Here is an 18,930-nt window from a genome sequence, read left to right as displayed (position 1 = left end):
CAAAACATAGAATACTCTCTTTATGTAGTCTTTTGCATTTTGCTTGTTTTTCTTAATATGTCCTAGAAATTGCTGCATGTCTATTGATAGGGCTTTTCTTCATTCATTTCTATGACTGCATAGAATTTCATTGAGTGAATCTACCATATTTTATTTTCAACTTGTCTATGAATGATCATCTGTGTTGTTTCCACTATTTTGCGATCACAACTCATCCTTCAATAATAACCTTTGACATCGTTGGTTTGTATTTGTAGGCAGATTCCTAGATGTGGGGTTGCTGGATGAAAGTATAAATCTATAATACTTGCAGCTATGACTTCTGTAAGAGTAGTGCCAGTGGAAGGGCTTTTTCCATAGTGAGTTAGAAGGAAATTCACCACTGCCTTGGGAGCCATAATAGAGGGTCCCATGAGGACGACTGGGAGATCCCATGAGACTCAGCCCTGGCACTGGATAAATCCTGACATTAACTCATTTGTAGCCTACAGTCATAGACTTCCTGGTACAAACACCCCACCAAAGGATGCAGGGAAGTGAGGGAGGCTCATTGCTGAGCCCCTCCCATAATGCCATGGTCCTATCAGCATCCACATTTTACTTGTGCTTTTTCTTTCTCCACAAAAGCCTGCTGTGCCCCAGCTTCCAGCCAGTGGCTTTCATAGTTCATGATTATTTTGGACAAAAATAAAGCTTCAGTCTATACTGTCTTTAAATCTGACTTTCTTAGAAACCTCAGATGATCTTTTCCAATTCAGTTGAATCTCATAACCCAAAAAAACCTAGTCCAGAGCACATTTTGTTCATGAGGGAGAGAAAAATGACCCCTTTGTGTCTGCCTGGAGATGGCCCCAAGTTGGGAGTGGGGCCAGCTATGTCTTTGCCCAGGGCCAAGGCCCCAAATAGAGGGTCCCCTGGCCCCACCCTGCTGGGAGCAGTTCCACCCAGATTCTGGGAAGCTGGGGCCCTGCTTTGTATGCATGGAGAGACTGAATCATATCACACTGTACAAACAGAAGTGATGTATGCAGAGAAAAGAGGTCTGCAGAGGCTACTATCAGAATATGAGCAGTAGTATCTGGGAGTAGGGGTTTTTCACAAGAGATTTTTCTTTACATTTATTGTCAGTTATTATTGCTTGAAAATGATTGTGTTTCACCAGTGTCCTTTGGAAACATTTTATTTTAAAATATTAGCTAAAAGATCATTTGGCTTCTCCTAGCCCACATGCACAATGAGATAGAAAAACAAAGCCAGATCCATTCAGAAGTAGCAAGTTTCCACCATGCCTGAGTTCAAGTTGAATACTAAGTTGGGCAGCCTCCTACCAACACCAGGGTATATCTGTTCGTACCAGGTATGTCAGCTCTGCCACCATCAGCAACAAAACTTCTTTATGCATTTACCATGTGTCTGGAGCTGTGCTAAAGGTGACCATGATGTAGATCCTATCCTTAAGATGGTGGCAGCTGAGTATCAGGTACAGACATACCCAAGTCATTGCTGAGTGTAAAGAGAGAACTGCCCTAGAGGAGGAAAAGAGAGTTTTGTTCAAGGTAAGGATGAGGGCAAATGATTACCAGGGAAGGCTTCCTGGAGGAGGAATACCCTACTGAATTTTGAAAGAGTAAGAGGAAGGCCAGGCATGGTGGCTCACGCCTGTAATCCCAGCACTCTGGGAGGCTGAGGCAGGTGGATCATTTGAGCTCAAGACCATCCTGGCCAACATGACGAAACTCATTTTGTAAAAATACAAAATTTTGTGACTAATTTTGTAAACATACAAAAATTAGCCAGACATGGTGGCACGTGCCTGTAGTCCCAGCTAGCAGGGAGGCTGAGGCAGAAGAATCGCTTGAACCTGGGAAGTGGAGGGTGCAGTGAGCGGAGATTGTGCCTCTGCACTCCAGCCTGGGTGACAGAGGGAAACTCAAAAAAATTAAAAAAGAAAGAGTAAGAGGAGTTTCTAAGGCAAGAAAGAGGACCAGAGTGCGGTTTCCAGGCAGTGTGGAAATGCAGACATGTGAGATGCAGAGGATGTGGGGTAGGAGGGTCATGGGTCATGCTGGATTCAGAGCATGGCCATTGTGACTTCATCCTGTAAGGGATGAGGAGGAAGTCAACATTTAAAATAGGGGCAAGCCATGATCAGGTATGTATTTTACAAAAAAAGAAAAACATACACACTTTTGCAGCAGGGTAAAAATGGATTGGGGGCGAGGGATCGGGACCAGAGGCAGGGAGACGAACTGACAGTCATCCAGGTGGGAAGTGACAAGGTCTTCATCTGAGCAGGTGCCCACGGGGCTGAAGAAGAGCCATTCTGGAGGTCTGTCCAGTCTGGTGACCACCAGGATGGGAGAGTGAGGCAGGGGACAGGGCAGGTGGTTTATGCTATGCCAAAGGTCTGTGAGGACAAGGGCCATGCTGTATTTGGAGCCTAGCACAGTGCCTGGCATGTGAAAGGAACTCGATGAATATTGGTTATATAAGCTGCAAAAAACTGGGCTGTCATTCAGGCCAGCCTTAGCACAATGTTGTATTCAAAGACCAGCACAACATCCAAAAATAATTGAAAGCAAATTAAAACTTTCCTGTAGACTCTCAAGAAAACGTAAAGGGGAACATTCTTAACATCCAGCAAAACCTGAAAAAATCCTTTTTTTTCTTATCACTGCCTGCTTCTCCCTCCCCCACCTCTCTTTTTCTCATATTCCTGATAGCCACCTCCAGCATCTCTCTCCTCTTTAGGTTTGCGAACTTTCTTCTTAAGGTCTGTTCTGTTTTTCCTTCCACCTTCACCTTTTAGATCAAGGATTTTGCTTTGTTTTGTTTTTGTTTTTGTTTTGAAACAGTCTGGCTGTGTCACCCAGCCCGGAATCCAGTGGTACGATATCTGCTCAAGGCATCCTCTGCCTCCTGGGCTCAAGCTATCCTCCAGCCAGATGTGCACCACCATGCTTGACTAATTTCTTGGGTTTTTTTTTTTTTTTTTTTTAGATGAGTTCTTCACTATGTAGATGAGTTCCTCACTCATTAGCCTGGCTAATTTTTGTTTTTGTTTTTGTTTTTGAGATAGCGTCTCTTGCTCTGTCACCAAGGTGGGAGTGCAGTGGTGCGATCTCAGCTCATTGCAACCTCCATCTCCCAGGTTCAAGCAATTCTCCTGCCTTAGCCTCCCAAGTAGCTGGGACTACAGGTGTATACCACCACACCCGGCTAATTTTTGTATTTTTGGTAGAGACGGGGTTTCACCATGTTGCCCAGGCTGGCCTCAAACTCCTAACCTCAAGTGATCCACCTGCCTCAGTCTCCCAAAGTGCTGGGATTACAGGTGTGAGCCACTGCTCCCAGCCTAATTTTTGTATTTTTAGTAGAGACAGAGTTTCACCATGTCGGCCCGGCTCCTCTTGAACTTCCAGGCCCAAGTGATTCACCCACCTTTGCCTCCCAAAGTGCTAAATTACAGGCATGAGCCACCATGCCCAGCTTAGATCAAGGATGTTTTAAAAATTTATTTATTTTACTTTTTTCTTTTTTAAACTTCAATGAAAATTATAGTTCTTTTCCCCACATACATCTAGCTAGCCTCTGGCTTCTCCAGTTGAGTGCATATTCGCATGTGTTTTTTCCTTTATCTCCGTTGATATCCTAGAAACCCAAGCACCAAGCAGAAGCAGGGAGAGGGGACGACTGCATACATTTATACTTTAATACCATTTGTTTTGTTATGTGAATAAATAAGCTAATGTTTCCAGCAGATATTGGGAGTATCCATCCCTTGCACTTTGTGGCATTAACAGAGTAGAAAGTACTTTCACAAATATCGTTCTGTGTAATTACGCAAAAACCCTGGGTGATGCTGTTAGTGTTCTCATTTTACAAAAAGAAAACTGAGGTGTTGAGAAGTGATGTGATTTGGAATTTGATAATTCATTGAGCAAGTACATGGGGCATTATGGCTTATGACTACGGCCCCCAACTTTAGTGGGTTGTCTTGAGTTTGAGGGCACATTCATGTGTTTTCTTTCCAGTCCTGCTGGGAACCAGGAGATTCCAGGGACTGACTGATCAGAGGTGTGGAGTGACTTATTTAAGGTCACACAGCTAGTCACAGGATTGCTATGAATCCAGTTTCTGACTCTTGATCCTGGGTTCTAAACTCCAGGGCTCTGCACACTGTTCTTAGGCTGCTACCAGCACGGGAGAGTGAACCAGGGAGCTCTCAGTGCCCTTGAGTCTGATGGGCTGGTTAGAGTTCTTCGGCTGCAGGTAATAGAAACTGAGTCTGGCTATTGCAGCTATAAAAAAGAATGTACTAGAAAGATATGGGGCAGCTCATATAATCACCAAAGAAGCTGATTAACCATGCCTTGAAGAGGACATGTTCCTGGGCTGAGGGCCTCAAGGAGGAGCTCATTCCTCAGAGCAAAAATAGGTGCTGCTCTGGCAGAAGGAGAATGAGTGGATCCTGGGTAAGCACTGTATTAGTCTATTTTCATGCTGCTGATAAAGACATACCCGAAACTGGGCAATTTACAAAAGAAAGAGATTTAATGGGCTCACAGTTCCATGTGGCTGGGGAGGCCTCACACTTATGGTGGAAGGTGAAAGGCACATCTCACATAGCGGCAGACAAGAGAAGAGAACTTGTGCAGGGAAACTCCCCTTTATTAAACTATCGGATCTCATGAGACGTATTCACTGTCATGAGAATAACATGGGAAAGACCCAGTCCCATGATTCAATCACCTCCCACCAGGTCCCTCCCACAACATGTGGGAATCACTGTGGGAGCTACAATTTAAGATGAGATTTGGGTGGGGACACAGCCAAACCATATCAAGCACAAACCACTGAACTCCACCTGAGGAGATGTCTTCTATCCCTCTGCAACCCCAGTACTGGATGCTGTCAAAGGCACTGTCATTTACTCAACATCCATTTCCCCTTTATTCCCTGATGGAAGAGCCCTGATTTTGTTCATCCTCACAGAAGGTGACCCTGTCCCCAGCTCAGAGGTAAGCCCAGATCCACTTAAACCAATTAAGGTAACTCCATTGTCCTTGCCCATCATTGGTTTAGACTTCAGAGTGGTCATGAGATCTAGTTCTGTCCAATAGGAAGTGAGGAGAGGTCGGCTGGGGGGCTTCTGGGAAGAAAGACCCACAGGAAGACATATTAACATCTTCTTCCTCTGGACACTGAGTGGCTCCAAAGCACACAGGGAGGGGCAGCTGCCATCTTGCTGACCTTCTGAGGTCAAGCTAACAGTGAAACTGGGCAGAGCCACAGAGATGGAGACAGAACTACCTCTGAAATGACTTGTTATTGAGTTAGAACTTTTGATTATTTGCAGCTGGAGATACCTTAATGGCTACAGAAACTTTCTTGGATAGAAGCGCAGATTTATTCTGCATTACTCCATGGGTGAAATTAAGACCAAAGAGAAAACAGCTATGAGAGGAGGAGCTGCTGACATTTCTCTGAGACGAGGGAATGTGCTGTTTCTTCAGGTCCTGAGTTCCAGTCGAAAGAGATACTGAAACAAGCCGGCTGTCTGGGGTGCAGCAGAAGGGGTTTCTGCATCAACATCACCTTTAAAGTTCCTTCTGACCTTGCACTTCCAGGATTCTGTTGTCAGGAACCAGGATCTAGAATCAGCCGAGGCCTGCCTTCACGCCAGAGCATTCCACAGGATCAGGGTTTTCTATTATCTATTCATCTGAGTCCACCCTCTTTATTTCCTTGGTTTTAAATTCAGTTTCTCTGATCCTTCAAAAAACCTGAGCAAGCTCCGTGTTTTGCTATCCGTTCTTAGAGTCTTTGAGAAACATTTGAGATATATATATATATAATTTCTTTTTCTCTCACTTCCTCTCTTTCCCTCTCCCTTTACAGTGCATTTTAATGCACACACAATCACATATGCATGCACGTGCACAAAAACACAAATGATCCACAGGCAGGGATTCCAACCGGAAACCAGGAACCATCCCCACTAGCCTCATATTCCTGTAACCCAAGACTTTCCTGTATCATGGAGCTGTCCAGTAAGATGAGCTCTGGACTTGAAGTGATAGGTGATGTGGGTGTGACTTCCAGCCATGCCACCTCCTGGCCGGGTGGTCCTGGGCAAGTCATTTGCTTTCTGGACCTCAGCTCAGAGCTCACCCAGTGAATTAGTCTCCCAGAGCTTGGTACATAGTAGGTGATTCACAAACGGCAATCAGAAGTCACAGGGCAATGCCAATAGGAGGCCTGCATATGGGCAGAGTGAAAGGGGACTGAGTGTGGGGCAAGGGTGAGCAGAGCTAGCGATGCTTCTCAGAAGACAGGACATGGGTCTGAAAGAGACTGAAATCCATGTATCGACGTACCTTCCCTGAACACTGTTAGGCACCTAGCATTAAGACATCCTTTCCAACCTTGTCCTCTGCTTCTAAACCACCTGTCCCACTTCTGTTGGGTGGATGTTAAATAATCATTTACTGATCCTGTTCTTATTATAAAAGAAAAAACATGTTACCTATTGAAAATGTTGTGGGGTTGGAGAAGTGGGAAGAAAAAAATAAGTCACCGATCTTACTATGCAGAGGCTACTCCTATTGATATGTTAGTGCATTGCCTTCTAGTCTTTTAAATGCACATATTTTGTACGCACATATTTCATAGGTAGAGAAATAGATGAGATTTGTATTTATCTGGATGTGGCCATGCTAATAGATTGCTCAGTCTCTAATCAATAGCAACTGACAATCCTTGGCTCTTTCGTGTTATCACTGTCCCTGCACATGTATGAACGCCTTTAGTCTTCATCACATCCCCATGAAGTAGGTACAGTTATTATCCCCATTTTACAGGTGACCAAACCAAGGTACCAAGCAGTGCCCAAAGTCACAGAGCAAGAAATCAAACCCAGGCCGGTACTCTTAACCCTGACCTCCACTGCCTCTCTTTCTTCCCGGTTTCAGCCTGAAAGACATTCTGTCTCCAGGTGATTTTGCATTTGTCCAACCTCCTGCCATGTGTGGATGGTGAATGTAATTCTGGAGATCCTCCCTCTCACTCTTTGCTGTTGAAGGGAAGGGCATTTGGAGGGAAGTCAGGTGACCTTGGGAGAGGGGCCTGGTTGTTTACATGGGTACACTCAGCATTGCCCTATGTGGACAGTTTCTGGTGTCTGGATTTTGATCATCAGACCTGTCAGTTGGACCTGGAGGGGTCGGCCCATGCGAGGGCTGCTTCTCCCTGGGAGGCTCATGCTGTTAACCCAGCTCCTGGGACACAGGCAAAATCCATAACACTAACATGCCAATTCACAGAGAGAACTCCAGGAATCCTGGGGGCCTTCTCCCATTTGCAGGTCATCCCCCATTTCCCCCAGCTAAGCCTACTGTGGCAGAGGCTGCTTGGTTACCAGTCTGAGCACCAGAGTGGTAAGAGTTCCAGGTCTCCAACTTTTTTGCTGACCATCCTTAAACAAGTTATTGAACCTTTCCTGTGCCTCCGTTTCCTAGCTTGTAACATGAATATAATACTATTGCCTGTCTCTAGGGTTGTTGGAAGATCAAGTGAATTAAACATAATCCACAATGAGTCACATACTCCTTGGAGAAGGCCTAGAAGGATGCCTGGCATCTAGTAAGAGTTCAATATTAGTTTTTGATATTGGTGCAACTTTATACCTGGACTGGCCCGCCCTCAATTCATTGGAAGTTGTATTCTCCTGCTTTTCATCTCCCACTGAAGACCATGAACTGTGTTTTCCCACCTTTATATTTATCCTTGTGGCCTAATACATAACAGACCCTTAATCCGTGCTTGTTTTAGTGCACAAATGAGTGAATGAGTGAATGGATGAATGAATGAACTCCCACCATGTAGATCTATAAACCCTTCAGAACGGTTTGCAAAGTCTAAGCACTTATCAGATTCTCAAAGGGGCACGAGATTCAGAACAGGCTGAGAGGTGGCGGCAGGCCTTGGGTTATGGGGGTAGAATGAGCCCCACCCACATGGGCCGTTGCCCAGGGGGTGCCTGTGTGCCAAGGCGAGCAGGCTCAGGGAAGGGCAGCCATTCTGAGCTCACTCTGGGGGCCTCAGAAGGCCTTTTGTGGGGACTGACATTTCTTGTCCAAATGTGAAATTCCTTGGCCCCAGCATACAGTGTAATGTGTTTTCTCGAATCAAGTATTTGCTGGAGCTTGTCTGTCTCTGATCTCACAAGCACACCAGCCAGTTTGTTTTGAGAGCTACATTTTCGAGAAAGAGTAACACAATTTAGGAACCAAATCAAATGGCAAGAGCCAGAGTGACGGTTGAGTTAGATACAGCCCCCCACCCTTCCCTGGAAGTGAGAGGCATCGGTCTTCGGGCAGAGTTCAGAGAAAGAGGGAGATAGAAAAAGATTCTAAAGCCTTAAAGGAAACCTGGAAGCAACAAAGCCTCCCTCATTATCCTTCCACTTTAGCACAACTGTTTGATCTTTCTACAGGCTAGGAGCTGTTCGTATGCATACTTTTAGTGGTCATCATCATTATATACGGATGATTTTTCTGCTTTTACAATTTTGTTTTCTTTTTTGAGACAGAGTCTCGCTCTGTTGCCCAGGCTGCAGTGCAACAATCACAGCTCACTGCAGCCTCAACCTCCCTGGGCTCAGGTGATCCTCCCACTTCAGCCTCCCAAGTAGATATGACTATAGGTGTACCCCACCATGCCTGGCTCTTTATTTTTGTATTTGTTGTTTGTTTGTTTTTTGGTAGAGATGGGGTTTTGCCATGTTGCCCAGGCTGGTCCTGAATTCCTGGGCTCAGGCAATTTGCCCGTCTTGGCCTCCCAAAGTGTTGGAATTACAGGCGTGAGCCACTGCACTTAGCCTCTTCCCCAACCCCCCACTTAATAAGTGACATTTTCTCATGTTACTACACCCCCTTTTTTTTTTTTTGAGATGGAGTCTCACTCTTTCACCCAGGCTGGAGTGCAGTGGCGTGATCTTGGCTCACTGCAACCTCTGCCTGCTGGGTTCAAACGATTCTCATGCCTCAGCCTCCTGAGTAGCTGGGACTACAGGCATGCAGCACCATGCCTGGCTAATTTTTGTATTTTTAGTAGAGACGGAGTTTCACCAGGTCAGCCAGGCTGGTCTCGAATTCCTGGCTTCGAGCGATCTGCTCATCTCAGCCTCCCAAAGTGCTGGGATTACAGATGTGAGCTACTGTGCCTGGCCACCACCTTCATATTTATGTTTGTAATTGTATTTAATTGTACTCCTGGGATCAATTAACGTTTAAAAATACATGAATAGGCCAGGAGCAGTGGCTAACACCTGTAATCCCAGCACTTTGGGAGGCCAAGACAAGTGGATCACTTGAGGTTAGGAGTTGGAGACCAGCCTGGCCAACATGGTGAAACCTCATCTCTAGTAAAAATAACAAAAATTAGCCGGGCATGGTGGTAGGCTCCTGTAATCCCAGCTACTCTAGAGGCCGAGTTGTGAGAATCACTTGAACACGGGAGGTGAAGGCTGCAGTGAGCTAAGATCGCGCCACTGCACTCCAGCCTGGGTGACACAGTGAGATTCCGTTTCAAAAATAATAATAATAATAATACATGGATAAATATAGTTGTTTTCTTTTGACATAATTTCTAAGAGAAGGATTAACTGGTCAGCGTTTTCTAAATGTTACCATATATGATTTTCCAAAGTATGCAACTCCTTAGTTTACAATGGCTCCATCCATGTATGTATGGAAGTATAGACTCTACCGTGATCTCATTATTAGATGTTATTGTTCTATTGTTTTATAACCTACCCTGTGTTTAATAAGTGTCTAACCATATACACACAGAAATAAATTACTGATGAGATCGGTCATTTTGTTCATATTTTTATTTATCTGTATGTTTCTTCTTGATCATATTTCTTTGTGACTTTTGAGTATTTAGTTCTTGGACTCTCAGAGATACAGATGCATTTACATGTCCACACTTAGGCTCACATGCACGTTACATACCTGTTAGATCACATTGATGCAACCTACTCGGTGTCTATTTTTCTTCTTATCCCCAATTTTCTTAGTTTCTAAAAACCAGAAACTTAACTTTTAAACAGTTTAATATTTTGATTTTTTTCTTTAATTCTTCTTTTGCTCTAAACTTAGAACTTTATCAGGATACTAGACAAAATAGGAAACATAGAAAATAACAAACCTTTTGGGGGATGAAATAAGTAATTTTCTTTTATTTGGTCCTTTTATCTTTATCCGGATCTTAGGACTTTCCATCCTCGCAGTGAGCTGAGGGGGGATGGGTCAACACAGTGTGTTTTCTGTCTGTTATGAGTGAAGACTGTCCAGGTACAGGCTGGTTAGGGAAGAGTCCACTTCCTTCTCCTCCCTTCCACCACACTGCTAGCCTGGGAAGGACTTCGGTGGAGCAGTTTGGGGGCATTGCCTGGCTGTGTAGCCAGTGGTGACTACATTGCACGTAGCTGACCCCTGCCAGAGTGGGGAGAGGAAGGCCCAGCCCATGTCTCCACCGTGTTGCCTACGAGGGCTGCTCCTGCCCCAACATGAGGCCAGCTCTCTTGGGAAGGTGAAATGAGGTAGCTGAGTGCTTGACTTAGTACCCAGCAGAAAATGAGCAAGCACCGTATGATTAGACTCCTAGTGATGCAGCCCTTCTCTACCGAGGAGCTCCTTTCTCTATCCTGGAGCGGGTACCACGTGCCAGACTCCAGACCACACACTCTACACGCTTCGTCTCACTTACTCTTCACAAAAGAGAGAGGACGTAGACCCATTTCCTTGAATTCTTTTAGAACGCTTACTTTACTTTCAGACTCTTTGCAGGGGTTTGCCCTCCAGGATCATGGAATCTGTGCCCTGGGAGGTGGGTGCCATAATTATTCCCATTCACAGATGAGGAAAATAAGGCTTTCAATAACTAAGATCACAAACTAAGAAGCAGCAAAGTTGGGATTCCACTCCAGGTCTATGACAGGCAGGATGAGGCAGGAAGAATAAGTGTGATTTTTGTCCTCATTGTACAGATGGGGAGACTGGGCATCAGAGAGGTTAGGTGACCTGTGCAAAGCCACACAGCAAAAGACAGAACCTTTGGAGCCAGGGATCCTGAGCCCAGGTCGGGTGTTATCTCACCACTGATCATAGTGATAACTGCAGCTAGTGAAATGCTCAGTGTGCCAGGTGTCTTTTCGGGGTCCTCTTGGTCCTTACCCAGGAAGAGGGATGTCCTGGAGAGAGGCTGAATGGGACACAGCCCTGTCTGAGCCCACAGGCCTTGCCCTGGTCATCCTGGCCCCACTGCCCGTGGGTTTGCCCTGCAAGATCATGGAATTTGTGCCAGCATACCAGCTTGCCAGCGCCAGGCTGTGAAACAACAGGGCGTCTTTGTCCCTGCTCTGCTGACCACCAGATCGTACTTCCCACACGTAGTCAACATACCTTGGCCAGCTGAGTAGGGAAGGCTGAGGATTTTTATCTTCCTGATTTACAGACTTTCTGAGAAAATTCCTGTTAAGGAAAACATCCTAGCTGGCTTGCAAATGCATACATTCTCTTACAAAGCTCCTGCCTCACTCAGGCAGGTCAGGAGTCATTACTGAGAGTGGGCTATAGGTAATGGCCAGTTATAATGGCTAACATTGATGGAGAGATTCCTTTGTTGCAGAAACTGGGTTAAGCATTATCTAAGGAAATGTTCCAATGGTCCTAGTATAAGAGGGTTCATGTCAACCTTCTTTTACAAGTGAATCAGAGAGGGTACATGAGTCACTCAAGGCCACACAGCTAGGCGGGGATGGAGCAAGTATAATCTAACTCCCCAACCCACATCCTTAACTTCTGCACTCCCTGCCCCCTGCCCTTTTGCTCCCTGAAGCAGAAGATAGGTGAAATTTTCTTGTAAATTTCATACATGAGGGTCCTGGTTGAAGTCTGCCTTGAATTTTGGTTATGTTTGTTTCTCTCTCTTTCACAAGGTCTGAGTGCTTCTTGAGGGCTGGGCCTGTGTCTGGTTAGATTTTATGTGATAGCATGTGTCTGATGAAAGGAGAGAATGACTGACAGAGAGAATGAATAAGGGAGGGAGAGGCTGAATGAGAATAAATGAGGGGAGGATGAAGGGATGACCAGGTGTGTTGCCTGACTTGCCGTGGGATACTTCCAGAAACCATATGACTTTAATGCAAACTTTAGGCCTCAAAGAAAGAGGACATAGCCCCATTTCCTTGAATTGTTTTAAAGCACTTGCTTAACCTCCAGGCTCTTGGCAGGGCCACTTGGTGGTTAAGCAGACTGGCTCTGCCCCTTTTAGCCCCAAGATTTCCAGCAGGTGACTTGACCTCACCACCCTCAATGTCCCCATCTGAAATAGAGGCCAATATAAGTGTGGACTTCTTAGAGGGAGAATTGTGAAAACTAAGTAAGCATATGTGTCAGTCCATTTTTGTGTTGCTATAAAGAAATAGCTGAGACTAGATGATTCATAAAGAAAAGAAGTGTAAATGGCTCATGGCACTGCAGGCTGTACAGAAAGCAAGGCACTGGCATCTGCTTGGCTTCTGGTGAGGCCTTTGGAAGCTTACAATTATGGTGGAAGGCAGATGGGGAGCAGGCACGACACATGGTAGGACCAAGAGCAAGAGAGAGCAGAGGAAGAGTCAGTGAACTGAGAACTCACTCATCACCGAGGGGATGGTGCTACGCCATTTATGAGGGACCTGTCCCCATGACCCAAACACCTCCCACCAGGTCCCACCTCCAACATTGGAAGTCACATTTCAACATGAGATTTGGAGGGGACAAACATTCAAACCATGTCAGCATATTTACACATAAAGTGCAAATGATAGCAACTGTTATTTTTTTCCTGGGAAAGCAATTTTACTTAGAATTGATTTTTAAAAATTAATTTGGGTGATGGGTACCTGAGGGGTCATTATAGCATTCTCTCTGCTTTTCTGGATGCTTGAAATTTTTCACAGTAAAACATTTTAGAAACAAGTAATGGAAATCTAAGATGTTAGTTTTGTTGAGAAAACAGATATATTGTGGAATAGAATGCAAAATGTACATGCAACTTTAATTTTTACTTATTTATTTATTTTTTGTTGGTTGGTCCATAAGTTCATTGTCTTTATTTGAAAAATCTTCATGGAAAATTGTTGTTTAGTTTAGCTCTCAGCAGCCTGATCCTGAGCTCTGAGGAAGCACACCTTCCTTTGAGCTGCCTGATCTTTCTTCTGAGCAAGGGACATTTTGGGACAGTTTCCCCACTGTCACCCACTACTAGTTCTTCTTTCTTCTTCCTTCTCTCTTCTTCCTTTTCTCCTCCTCCTCCTCCCCCTTCTTCTTCTTGCTCCTCCTCCTCTTCCTCTTCCTCTCATTTTTCTTCTCCTTCTTGTTCTTCTTGTTCATGTTCTTCCTCTTTCTCCTCCTCCTTCTTCCTTCCTCTTTCTTCATTTTGCTCTGTCATTCACATTGGAGTGCAGTGGTATGGTCTCAGCTCACTGCAACCCCGACCTCCCAGGCTAAAGCAATCCTCCCACCTCAGCCTCTCAAATAGCTGGGATGACAGGCACACGCCACCATGCCCGGCTAACTTTTAGTTTCTGTGGAGATGAGGTCTCCCTATGTTGCCCAGACTGGTCTCAAACTCCTGGGCTCAAGCAATCCTCCCGCTTGGCCTCCCAGAGTGCTGGGATTACAGGTGTGAGCCACTGCGCCCTGCCCCTCTCTTTTTTTAAACTTCTTTCTTGGGTTTCTTCTCATAGACTGGATTCTGTTGCATAGCAGCATGACTCTCTTCTATACCTCCTCCATGCCTGGAGTTACGCTGTTTTTTATGTATTGAGAGAATTGCTTTTTGTGAGCCTCTTCATCATCTTCTGTTAGGAAATGCATATAATCCACAACATTCTGACCGATGATGTGCTTTCGATGCACTTCTGCATTAAATTCCTTGTTTTCAAAATCATAACCAGGGAATTATTGAGTAACATGAGGGATAGACAAGCCTCCATCCGCAGCTCCCTTCAAGGCCCCCCAAGACTTTATTGCCAGAGGTAGTTTTGGCAAGGCCTGCATCCAAATAGCAGGTGAAGGCACCAGGCTGACCATAAGTGCTTTCTAGATTGTGTTCATCACCAGTCACCTCCACTTAGCCTTCATAGATCTTGCCCATGCCAGACCTGTTGAGAAGCCTGCAGGCCAGCAGCAGGCCAGGACAATGTGCCACAGCATAATTTGTCAGGCCAACCTTCACATCATGTTTTGGTAGCTCATGAGCATAAGGTACACAAACTATCACATCCCCTTCCATACAGGCATAAGCAATGTGACAGACGCTCTCTGTGTTAGTTATGTGAGCGATCATCCTGTATTTGGGTGTGTTGTACTTATTTTTATCCTGTATCACCAAGCATTTCTAAGCACAGTAATCCATTTTACCCTCTTGTCTTCTAAATTTCACTTTGTATCTCTTAAAGCAGGCCTTATTCTTGACAACTTTAACAAACCCCATCCTCCGGAACAGAGACTTGCACCTTTGGCTAGACATAGAGCCTACAACTGTTAAATAAGGCACAAGATTGGAAAGAAACAAAATAGCTAAAGCCGTCCACAGAGAATCCACCTCCAGGCAAGTTTGCTCCTGGTCTCACTGGACCTTTGGTTTTCTCATCTTAAAAAACTGGGGAATAGTGATGTTTCCCTCTCAGTGCCGCTACATGATTCAAGCGAGAGGAGAGATGTGAGGGTGGTTTGTGAACTGTAATTCTGTCTTCTAATTTGATAATTTGTTCATTCATTCAACACGTGTCTTGAGGCCCTGCCATATGCCAGGTGCTGCGCTAGGAGCTGGGGACACCGCTGCACCCAGATGGAGGTATGACAGAGACATACGTGTTCTTGAGCTCAGAATGCCATGGGGCAAATTCTTCCTCTGTCCCTTTCTCCTTAGGTCACGACAGCTGAGTACCTAATCTCTGGGCCTCAGTTTCCTTACCTGTAAAATGGGGAACATTAACAGTATAGTTCTCTCATCTGCATGGTCGTGAAGATAAATGGGGCAATGGATGTGAGGTTCCCAGAGCGATGCCCAGCACGTAGCAGTTGTTTGATCAATGTTCATTCTCACCACTGCTGGTAGGAAGAGCCCAGCAAGTGAGGAAGGCTCACCATAAACAGATTTGCAAAATGACTTTAAAGTTTATAAGTACCGTGGAGAAATGAAGTGGCATAATATGATGTGGAACCACAGGTTGGGTGGGGAGCGCCCCTCTCAGGAGCCGCCCTTCAAGGTGAATCAGTGGGATGACACAGGTAGGAGAGCAGACAGCAGGGGGTAAGGCAGGGAGAGGAGCTGGGTCTGCTCTGCAGACAAGGAGACTGAGGCCCAGGGACAAGTGACTGGTCCCAGCTCCCACAGGGCTGCCACCAGGAACCCAGTGATATGATTTGGCTGTGTCTCCACCCAAATCTCATCTTGAATTGTAGCTTCCACAATTCCCACATGTCGTGGGAGGGACCCCGTTGGAAGTAATTGAATCACGAGGGCAGGTCTTTCCCATGCTGTTCTCGTGTAGTGAATAAGTCTCATGAAATCTGATGGTTTTATAAAGAGGAGTTCCCTAGCACAAGCTCTTTCTCTTTGCCCACCGCCATCCATATAAGATATAAGATGTGACCTGCTCCTTCTTACTCTCTGCTGTGATTGTGAAGCCTCCCCAGCCATGTGGAACTGTGAGTCCATCAAACCTCTTTTTCTTCCCAGTCTCGGGCATATCTTTGTCAGCAGTGTGCAAATGGACTAATACATCCAGTGACCCAAAGATAGACAATATTTGGGCTCACTCTTGCAGAAGCCACTGAGAAAAGTGCTGGTTTCCCTGAGAAGTGTAGCAATGAGGATGGTAACTTACACGTACATTCCTAACTCTTGGTGTTTTTGGAGACCTGTGCAAGCATTGTTCTTGGACACTGCTGTTGAAGCTCTCAGACCCCTGGCTTAGGTAACACCCTTATTCTAGGTCATTGGTCTCCTTCTCCTCGGCTGGGTGCTGCCTGCACCTCTCCTCCAGGCAAATACTGTGACCACGGGCTTGCTACCAGGAAGAACACACACAACTGTGCATACATGCCCCAGTGAGTCATCACCAAGTAATCACAGCTAGCACGAGCTATCTTCCACTTTGTATTTTGCAGAAGAGGCCAACGAGGGTCAAGGGTTAAACTGGGCTGGGGGTCAGGGGGCTGGAGTTTGACCCTAGCTCTGTCACTAATTGTGTGACTTTGAACAAGAGCTTTAGTATCTCTGAGCCCATATTTCCACTCCATTATTTATTTATTTTTATTATTCATTTATTTTTTATTTTTTTGAGATGGAGTTTTGCTCTTGTTGCCCAGGCTGTAGTGCAGTGGTACAGTCTTGGCTTACTACAACTTCCACTTCCCAGGTTCAAGAATTTCTCCTGCCTCAGCCTCCCAAGTAGCTGGGATTACAGGCATGCACCACCATGCCCAGCTAATTTTTGTATTTTTAGTAGAGACAGGGTTTCACCATGTTGACTAGCTGGTCTCAAACTCCTGACCTCAAGTGATCTGCCCATCTCGGCCTCCCAAAGTGCTGCAATTACAGGCATGAGCCACCGTGCCCGACCTCCATTATTTATTTACTGGGCCGTTTATTCATTCCATCCACAAACATTTACTGAGTACCTACTGCAAGCCAGGCACTGGGCTGTGGACTGGAGAAGGGGAAAGTCGTTTTTCTCTATAACATGAAACCCTTGGCTCTCATTGTGTCTGGTGAGTTGCAGCCCTTGTGAAAACTCTCCTGGCCACGTGATCATGCCAGTTTCTCTTCTCTGAACCTTTGTCTCACTTTGCATTGTCCTCCTTGAGATGTGGCTTCCGGAATGTCCCGTCTTATTAATGAACCAGCAGCTCTGCAGGGCCAGAGTTTGAGCAGTACTGAGAATGCGGCTGCGAGACTCACCATAGATGAGCCTTTGCTATTTGAAATACTTACGGAAAATATTTGGATAACCTTCCATTACCTGAGAAGGCATTTCTAAAGTTTACATTGCAGTCCTGAGTGATGGTGATATTCGGAGCAATAATTTCCTCTGGCCCTTGAATTTTTCCCTGAAAGAGTTGCACAGCAGCTCCCATTGTACATGTGAAGGTTGTTCTGGAATGTTAATGGAGAGGCTGATTCACACCAGATGGGCTGAAAGACCAGGGAGGATGTATACACTGGCCACCATGATTCAGCTGTAAGCTTGGCTTTCTAAAATGCACTGACAGTTGGAGGTCAAGGAGGCTGACATTTGCCCAGGTTTTCTCTGCAAGTTTTTATGTTGCTTTAGCAAATTTGAATCTTGGTCCTGTTATAAATTAGTCACTTTTATGATATTCAGTTCATGGACAGGGTTCTGGTGGCATATCCTAAAGTCCAAAGCAGCTTTGACGGGCAGTGTCCTATGTCAAAGTTCACATTCGAACTCATATCAGTGTTTCTTAAGCTTAACAAAAACATTAAAAAGAAAAAAAATTACAATGGAAAAAGCTACTTATATCTTCTGTGTGCCTTTATCAGCCAAGAAAGTCTTGCGTAGATCCATTCTGTAATTTATAATGTATACAAGGAAATGGCATTTTTGTGGTCCAAATATATAAATTAAATAAGTCATATTCACTGTGGCATATATAGGCCGACTCTAAATGGAATGTTTTACATATATTATCTCCCATAATTATGTTACCTATCATTACTGGGCCCTTTTTATAGGTGAAGAAACAGACCCAGAGAGGTATGTCCCAGGTCCCCTGAGGTGGACAGAGAGCAGCTGAGCCCACTTGAACCCTGGTCCAGCTGACCCCATGTTCTCTGTCTGCTTCCTCCTGTTGTACTTTTCTCATTCCTTGTCCTGATGCATACCCCGGGACTCACTCCCCTTAGCATCTGGTCCATCAACAATTATCCTCAGTTTCTTCTGAGCTGGGGGCCAGAGGATTCAGCATGTCCAGTGTGCAGCATGTCCAGCCCTTTCCACAGTTGGCAGTTATTGCAGGTGACAGGGTGCCCTGGCAGTCTGGTGCGGTTAGCTGGGCCTGCCTCTGGACTCTGACTTCTACTTGCATGAATGGATGTGGTGGGGGTTTGTTTGGGGGCTGAAGAGCAGAGAGGGAGTCTGTTGGCAGGGAAATGTCTGTGGGGCTGTGAGTGAACGGGATCCCAGAGAGGGTAAGAAAGGCCTGAAGCTGAGGGCGCTGTTTTCCATCAGTGTTTTGCTCTCTGGGCCAGGCACCGTCCTAGGGTCTGGGGGCTCCAAATGTGGACATGGCTGGCCTCGCTTTGGAGAGCTGGCAGCTAGAGGGGGAGGTGGGTGACCTGAAGCTGGAGAGACCTGAGTTCTTGTCTCAGAGGTTTAGTCTCAGCACTGCAGCTTCTGAGCTCAGCGACCTTTCTGTATCTCAGTTTGATGATCTATACAATGGGGTTAACAATATTACTGGCCTCGGAGTTGTTGTGATAAGTGCTAAGATAGGAGCACATGAGGGTTTGGGCACAGAGAAGCGAGGAGGGGCCTCATGTGATCTTGGAGGGCTGGGTGGTGTCCTGGAGGAAGTGCCATCCACGCTGAGGCCTGTAGGAAGAGATAGGGTTGGTTACCTGGCAAAACTAGTGGAGAATAAGCTTCCAGTGGAGGCACTGGCTCTTTGGGGACCTGAGGGCAGGCCCTTGAAGCTGGAGTGACCAGCAGGAAGGGAACTAGAAGGTGGTGACGTGGCTCTGGGCTGGACCACATTTTAGGACTTGCGTATCCAACCGAGATGTGTAACATTCTCTCCACCTGCTACCACAGTCCACAGCCTGTGGAGGGTGTGGAGCGTAGAG

General features: G+C 45.7%; 1 protein-coding gene and 1 pseudogene across 5 annotated transcripts in view; one reads left to right on the top strand and one right to left on the bottom strand.

Moving 5' to 3' along the window:
• Positions 1–18,930, top strand: part of HSPA12A (heat shock protein family A (Hsp70) member 12A) — a 182,865-nt gene that overhangs the window by 87,995 nt on the left and 75,940 nt on the right. The gene's annotated exons all lie outside the window — the stretch shown is intronic.
• Positions 13,202–14,550, bottom strand: LOC126962677 (60S ribosomal protein L5-like; annotated as a pseudogene).

Source organism: Macaca thibetana, chromosome 9 (genome assembly GCF_024542745.1).
Source record: "Macaca thibetana thibetana isolate TM-01 chromosome 9, ASM2454274v1, whole genome shotgun sequence".
In the NCBI taxonomy this organism is placed as follows: domain Eukaryota; kingdom Metazoa; phylum Chordata; class Mammalia; order Primates; family Cercopithecidae; genus Macaca; species Macaca thibetana.
Note: the sequence above shows the minus strand (reverse complement) of the source record. Positions and strands in the feature narration are given on the sequence as shown.